Source organism: Halichoeres trimaculatus, unplaced genomic scaffold, assembly GCF_033239565.1.
Source record: "Halichoeres trimaculatus isolate MK-OKI-2021-1 unplaced genomic scaffold, fHalTri1.1 fHalTri1_scaffold_22, whole genome shotgun sequence".
NCBI lineage: Eukaryota > Metazoa > Chordata > Actinopteri > Labriformes > Labridae > Halichoeres > Halichoeres trimaculatus.
The window spans coordinates 6933171-6940252 of record NW_027437200.1 but is presented as its reverse complement, the minus strand read 5'-3'; the positions used below and the strand labels follow the sequence as shown (position 1 = coordinate 6940252).

Below are 7082 nucleotides of genomic sequence, written 5' to 3'. Positions count from 1 at the left end.
AGTGAAAGTTTGTGCAGTACAAAGTGTGTGTGTGAAAGTGTGTTTGTGAGGCACCTTTTTTGACCAGCGGTGTTTGTCCAAACATCCCCCTCCTCCTCCTCCTCCTCTGCTCCACCGTACCTCCCCCTCCCTCCTCTGTCTTTATAAAACTGCTGATGCTCAGTTGTTGCCTCCATGACAGCTCACCTGTGCAGAGGATCTTTTTGGTGCAGCATTTTCCCAGCTCATCCTTCGGATCTCCAAGGATTGGATGATGCGTCTCTGAGGCCAGCAAAACACCCTCAGGGAACCTGTTCAAAGCTCCAGAGACAAGGGCCTCTCTTGGACCTCTGTCCCCAGGATGAAGCACCTTTCCAGGGGATTAACAGAGAGTGAGAGTTAGCCTGTCAGCGCCACTGGCTCATGGTTTACCAGTGAATCCTCTGAGACTCAATTGCCCCCCAAGCTTTCCTTGTCCCTTGTTCTGAGCCAACATAGCAGGATTAGAAAATAGGCAGTGATAGTGAGATCAGAAGAAGGACAGCAGAACTCATATCCCTAATCCATGCTAACACACAGGGAGCAGAAATCAAGGTTCACACACAGGCAGGATAATGAGTGTAATCATACTCTTCCCTCATTATATCACCAAGGGTAGATAATAAGCTGTCTATGGTGATACATGGGTTGTAAAATAGGTCAAACTATATACACATTTATTTCACAAAGAAAGGAAGTATAGTTTAATTAAAATGAAGTATTTTTTAAAATTATTGATTAGATTTGATAATCTAATCTAGAAAGGGCATGTCCAGAGGGTTGGTTCGGGTTGGCCTGGGCCCCTCTTTGATTCTGACTAACCAGCTCAGGCGTGACCTTTGACTTTGCTCATCTGTTTGTCTAATCAGAGGCAGAGCAGTGTTAGAATCAAATGACCATATTTTTCTTTGTGCATATTACAGTTAAAAATGATACTTTGTGCATTGATTTCATGAGACAGGTGCTTGAAATAAGATGAACAAATAAATAAAATGCAATCAAACGCCTGCAAACTGTCGACTTGTCAATAATGCATACGTGTATGTAGCTTAAATTTAGCTTGTGAATTTACTTTGACAGCTGAACAGCATGCAGAAGTTTATTTGGACATTTAAAGATACTCAAAACAATAACTTTCAATGACTGTCTTGTCTTTGAGTTTTCTTTTTTTTTTTTGCCCCCACTGTTTTGAATAACCATATGAAGCTGCAGAAATAAACTGGGATGATTTTTCCATACATGATTGCATGACACAACATTAGGGACTACAATTCCCTTGCTACACTGACAACATGCTCTGCTCCAAACCTCAGCATCACCTTGGATCACACATCAAGTACAAAGCCAAAACATCCTTCTTCCACCTCTGCAACACGGCGAGTTTTTCGTCCCACCCTCTCCTCCTCCTCCGCTGCTGAAACACTCATTCATGCCTTCATAACCTCCAGACTGGACTACTGCAAAGGCATTTCTTGTAGCCTCACCTTTATTGATCTAACAAAAAAACTACAGTTTGATCAAAACTCTGCTGCCTGATCCCACCCATCCTTCAGCACCTCCACTGGCTCCCTGTCCATCACCGAATCTACTTAAAGATTGTGCTCATCACATACAACCTTTGACAACGTCCCCCATCACCAAGAACAAGCACTTTATCGTTGGCAACAGAGCATTTTCACTGATGCCCAAATCTCCCCCACAACATCTGCAATTCAGTCTCACTCCTCTCATTCAAAAATCAACTCATTACCCACTTTTTCAAGAAAGCTCACAAGACCAGACTCCCAGCATCATAAACTCTTGTTTCTGTTTTTGTTTCATGTGTTGTGTAAAGTATCTTTGAGTACTTTTAAAGCACATTATGAATCTTTTTTTTTGTTATCATATTAAAGTAGATGAGATGTAAACAGATGCTCTCCTCTCATACTTGTATAAGCATATTGCTTTTTTTTTAAGCATCTCATGCTTGAGTTTGTGTTTGTGCATATAAACACAACACCCTGATTTTACATACTAGAATAACTCCTTGATCTTTTTTTTGGGAACTTAATTTTTCTACCTGGAGAACTCCAAAAGAAAACAGGATTCTGTGGCCTTATCCCAGTTTGAGCTGCCGACCTACACACAAGCAGCCTCAGCCAAGTGATGACTCAGCAAAACAAACATGGCAGCGGCAACGAGAGTGTTACTTTAGGGACGTGAAGAAACTGAGATTTGTCTTTTAGGGATGAAAGCATTAAATATAATTGGGAGCATCAAAATGCTGACCTATTTTACTCTGTGCTTCAGGACACAGGTTGCTGGTTTCCCAACAAGTACCAAAGAGTAAGTCAGGTTCTTGTGGAAAAGGAGTGGATACATCACGTCTGCAACAAAGCCGCAGTGCTGAAATTTATTCTAAGTAAGTTTCTCCACAAGTACGTAAATGCCATGCCTTAAATATTATCAAAAGTGGCATAAGGATCTTAATGTGGTTACTCAAGTTCATGTTCAGTATGTGCCCCATTCAAAAATGTCTTGGCACACACTTGCGTATTAACTTTTTGAATATAAAAATGACAAATAAATCATGTTTTGTCATGTACAGATCACCAGGGAAAATAAAGGAGATCCATTTCTGATTATTTTTCTTAATCAGAATTTGTTATGTTCTTCTGTCATGATAAAATTACAGTCACAAAATGTGTTTTTAAGGTCTGATTCCAAACTATTGAAAGGAACAGCGCTATAGGTTTAAATTCAAAGAAAGAAAAACAATGTATCACACAACCCTACACTGTCATGACATGTAAAGAAGAAATTATAAATAAAAGAAATTCCCCACAGCCACACGAAAACAGTCATTGAGTGGGTAAGAGAATGAAGCATTTATAGTGAATTAAGGACACAACAAGGGGTTGTTTGTGAGCCTCAGTCTCTCCTCCATCCTTTCCTCTCCCCTCCTCTGTGCTGTACAAACAACCACATTATTGAAAACAACAAATATTTTTGGCAAAACAATTCCCTCCGCAGGCTGTGAGCCTTATTGCTTTGGACGTCCTCTGTTTGCGACGCAGGAGGGGCTGGAAATAAAATACGATGCATGAACCTGAGCGGAGCCCTCGTTCCTCGTTGTTTCTTTAATTTCCTTCCTCAGAGCTCCTGCGCAGACATAGAGCCAGGGAGGGTGTTATTGGTGTGATTATTCTGTCACACTATGTCGCAGGGAGCGGCGGCACAATGAGCTCACAGTGTCGACTATCTCTGCCCTCACTGAGTACCAGCCGCCCCTACGGTGCGACTGATAGCGGCGGCTGTATATGAGATTCACACTGGCCTCTGGCAACTGGCGTCATAACTGGATGGGCTGGGAGTCACGCAAAGTCCAGACCCGAGTCGAGGTTGGAAAGCTGCTTATCATACGCTTGTGTCCCGATGCCTCTGGGTGAGGAGGCTGGGTTGGGGTCAATGTTTCCATGGTGATTGGATATAGGTTGTTTGTTGGAGGCAGTGTTTGTCCCTTGTGTAACACCTCAGACAGCTGCTGCAGAGCCTGATGGAGCTGAAGCCACAGAGGACTCACTAACACACACTGTCCACTCAGAGATAATCTGATACTCACAGCCTAATTTCATTGTGATGTTTTGATTAGATAAATAACAGTTATGCCTAACAGCACATTGTGGTCATTGGTACCAAGTGAAGGTTGATGTGACTTGGAACACTTAAGTCTGTGCTGGCAAGCAGCCACACTGCTCAAAGCCCCATGTGGGGAATTTAGAGATTCCTCGAGAAAGCTTTCCCCAGCCAAACCACAAATACCAACAAGAAATGTAAGGTTCCTCTTAATCCTATAGCTGCATGAAAAAGTGAGCACACAGGGTCATTCTTTGAAAAGGACTTCCTGCTTTGGGGCTGTTGTTCCAAACCCCATATCTGAACTCAGTGAAGGGGTCAAAGAGATTTACAACTCGACAGTTATCTTACAACTAAGGAATCTCAGAGTCTCTTGGCATTTATTGAATTTGTTGGAGAAGAATTATAGAGAAAACAAAGTCACTGATGATAGGGAGTTATTTTTTTTGGCTCACTCAATACTGCATTATAAAGTAAAGATGATATTCAATCCAATTATACTACACATTGTGTTTCTTATACACTTTGAACAAAAAGCTCTTTAGCGGTTTCACCAATGTGAGCACCCATTATCTATTTCAGTAAGGCATTGGTCTAAAGAAACTAGCTTTTTTTCCCCCAACACAACAATCCTCTTTTGTTTTTAAACCTTCCTTTGTACCAGACAATAAGGACTTCTGTATTAAGGATAGATACGATTGAATGTAGTGCATCTAAGCAGGCAAGAGACAAATTAAGCAGAGAAAACAACAATAAACAAACAAACCTTTTTGTTTCAAGGACATGTGTTCACATTTGGTGCTTTCCAATGGCAGACAGACATATAAGCCAAATATCTTGTAAATATCCACGCCACAGGCAAACACATTCCCAGACAATTTCAGGAATGGATCTTTAGAGAATCTCACCAACCAACAGTGTTAGGTAAATTTCATTGGAAAAGTAATCATTTACAGTTTCTCGTTACTTTCCCAAAAAAGTTGAATTGGTAACAAAATTAGTCCTTCATAAATGTAATTAGTTACCAAGGAAGGTAATTATTGCATTACTTTTTTTTTTTTTTTTTTTCTAAACCTACAACTATGTAAAATTGAACTGCTTTTGCGCTGGGATATAATGCAGTGTTAACCTTTCTGCTTCAGCATCGGGAAGCACAGAGGAGACTGAGTGTTCTGCTCCAGGGTTGAAGGTAATCCTAACTTCAGGGCTAACCCCTAATAACTCAACCAGTCGCTCAATCGCAGTGAAAAAAAATCAGGGTTTACACTGAAATGCTGAGGCACTGAAAACCCTGAAGTAAGCATGCCAGGCCTACAGGTGGTGCTATAACTGTCTTGTCCAGATGCCACTTTTGAGAGATCTCCACCGAAGTAGAGTTGAGCCGATCATCTGGTGTATTTGGGAATACTAAGTGCAAAAGTGGAGCAATAGATGCTCATTTTGTATAAAGACAGTCAGCAGATTCAGCAGATTCAGCAGTATATGCACACACACGATAGTCCACGACGATCGCAACATTGTGCGGAGCGGAGTAAGCCGGCGTTTTCACTGAAAACGCCGGCTTACTGTTTACACGGATGTGTTTCAGGCAGTGTTTCAGAAAAATCCCACTATGGAGGCTGTTTTCCAAAGTTTGTGTTTTAGGTCGGCTAAAACACTGTGTAAACGCGAGGCCAAAACGCAACAAAACTCTTGCGTTTCTCCCTAAAACTGTTGTTGTGTAAACAGCCCCCTAGTTGTCCTGTGTGGCTGTTTGCAGCATGTAACAGGTTTGTAGCAACAACACCCACCTACCCGTACTCTGGCACTGATTGGCTGACCATGAAATTGTACTCCACCCGTAGCCAGTCATCGTTACTCATGCACCCCAACCCCCTCACCAAAGAAGGACAATCAGAAACAAACAAAAAAACACATTCTATTTGCAGCTCCTGTCCTGTGCCTGGCTGAGGACACCAGGCCAGACAACAACTTTAGGATATTAGTGCATTTAACATGCCCCATTTCACCGTCCGTAACGGTTATGGTGCAACATTTGAAATAGGAAATTCTAGTTCATTCATTTCATTCTTCTTTAAGGGGTCTGTTTATGAAGCAAACCGCCAAATGTGTTAACCTCTAAGAAACCCTCACTAAGAGCTTTACATCATTCTTGTGTATTTTTCAGTGCCACGATAACACCACTTAGACTGGAAGCGACAGTTTCATTTCACAGTGTGTTGAACAACCTGGTAAAACTTCCTTGCATTGGGGAAACACAGGTTTGGATCATGCTACTACATGCATGGTTTCCTAGCAGAAGCCTCCAGTGAAACAGAGATCACACGGTCTCCACCAGTTATAGATCTCACCAAGGCAGCAGCTTGTGGCAGCTAGTGTTTAGCCTCGGTGCTAATAGCCTGGTGTAGTGAGCCTTGGGAAATTAGTTGCGCGCTGAAGCATGCTGAAAGCCCGGTGAACCCCGGTTGGAGGAAGAGCAGTCACACATAGGTCAGAGGAATCAATGTCCTTTAGGGACACAGGGGCTGAACTTGAGAGGGCTGAACTCTCTCTAACCTCGACTAGTGGCTGCAGTATAATTGCCCTGGTGCAATGACGGAGACAGGGTGAGAACTGGCAGGGGGTGAAGCTAAAGAAGAGCCTGCAGGGAGGTATGCTGTGCTACGGGATGCTACGGATGAGATGTGGAGACGATGTTAAGAGAAGCTTTTTTTAACAACACCAGCAAACACTCACTTTACTTTGAAAGGCCAAAAGCAATGTGTCTGGTTCTTTTTAAAATACTGATGAGAGCAAGCTTTAGTCGCTTTCAACTTTGAGATCATTTGATATGAATCTGAGAACAGGTCAGCTGTGGCAGTGGAAACTCAAACAAAACACATTTAAATTTCATGTATTCTGGGAAGAAAGTCTTGTGTGATTTCACTGAGGAGGAAACAAGATTTCAAACCTCATTGTATTCCCTTGGGGTGTGTTTGGGAACTACAAATATCTGTTCCGATTGTGTTATCATGTTGATTGTGAGTTTCATCTCGGTTTTATGAACTACGAGGCAGTGAGTTACAGCCAAGGAATGCTTAATGTGGGTAATCAAGCCGAACCAAGACAAGTTATGACCCTCAGCGGAAAAGTGATGGCTGGTTTTCACAACAGTCTTTGTGTCTTCTTTTCATTAAAATGACATCTAAATTACAGTTTCTCACCATGGACAACGTTTTGTTGACTAAGAGAGACATACTGAAAAAGTGGTTCAGTGCCAACAGCAGCTCATAAGTACAAGCTTCTTTCAGACTCAACACATCAAGGGACGAACATCAGGTCTTTAATTTAAAACGCTGCAAAGAAGTTATGTTTTAATGTTATACTTTCAAGTGTTAATGCCTTCACTCTGACAGTATAGGACAGTAGATTGAAACTGGGAGATATTGGAGACAGAAACATGGGAAAAG

At 41.9% G+C, this 7082-nt stretch overlaps 1 long non-coding RNA gene across 1 annotated transcript in view; it reads right to left on the bottom strand.

Moving 5' to 3' along the window:
• Positions 1-295: 295 nt before the first annotated feature.
• Positions 296-7082, bottom strand: part of LOC141811031 (uncharacterized) — a 138841-nt gene continuing 132054 nt past the window's right edge. Inside the window, exon 3 of the long non-coding RNA XR_012600141.1 lies at positions 296-349. This is a non-coding gene — a long non-coding RNA (uncharacterized LOC141811031). The remainder of the gene's footprint in view (positions 350-7082) is intronic.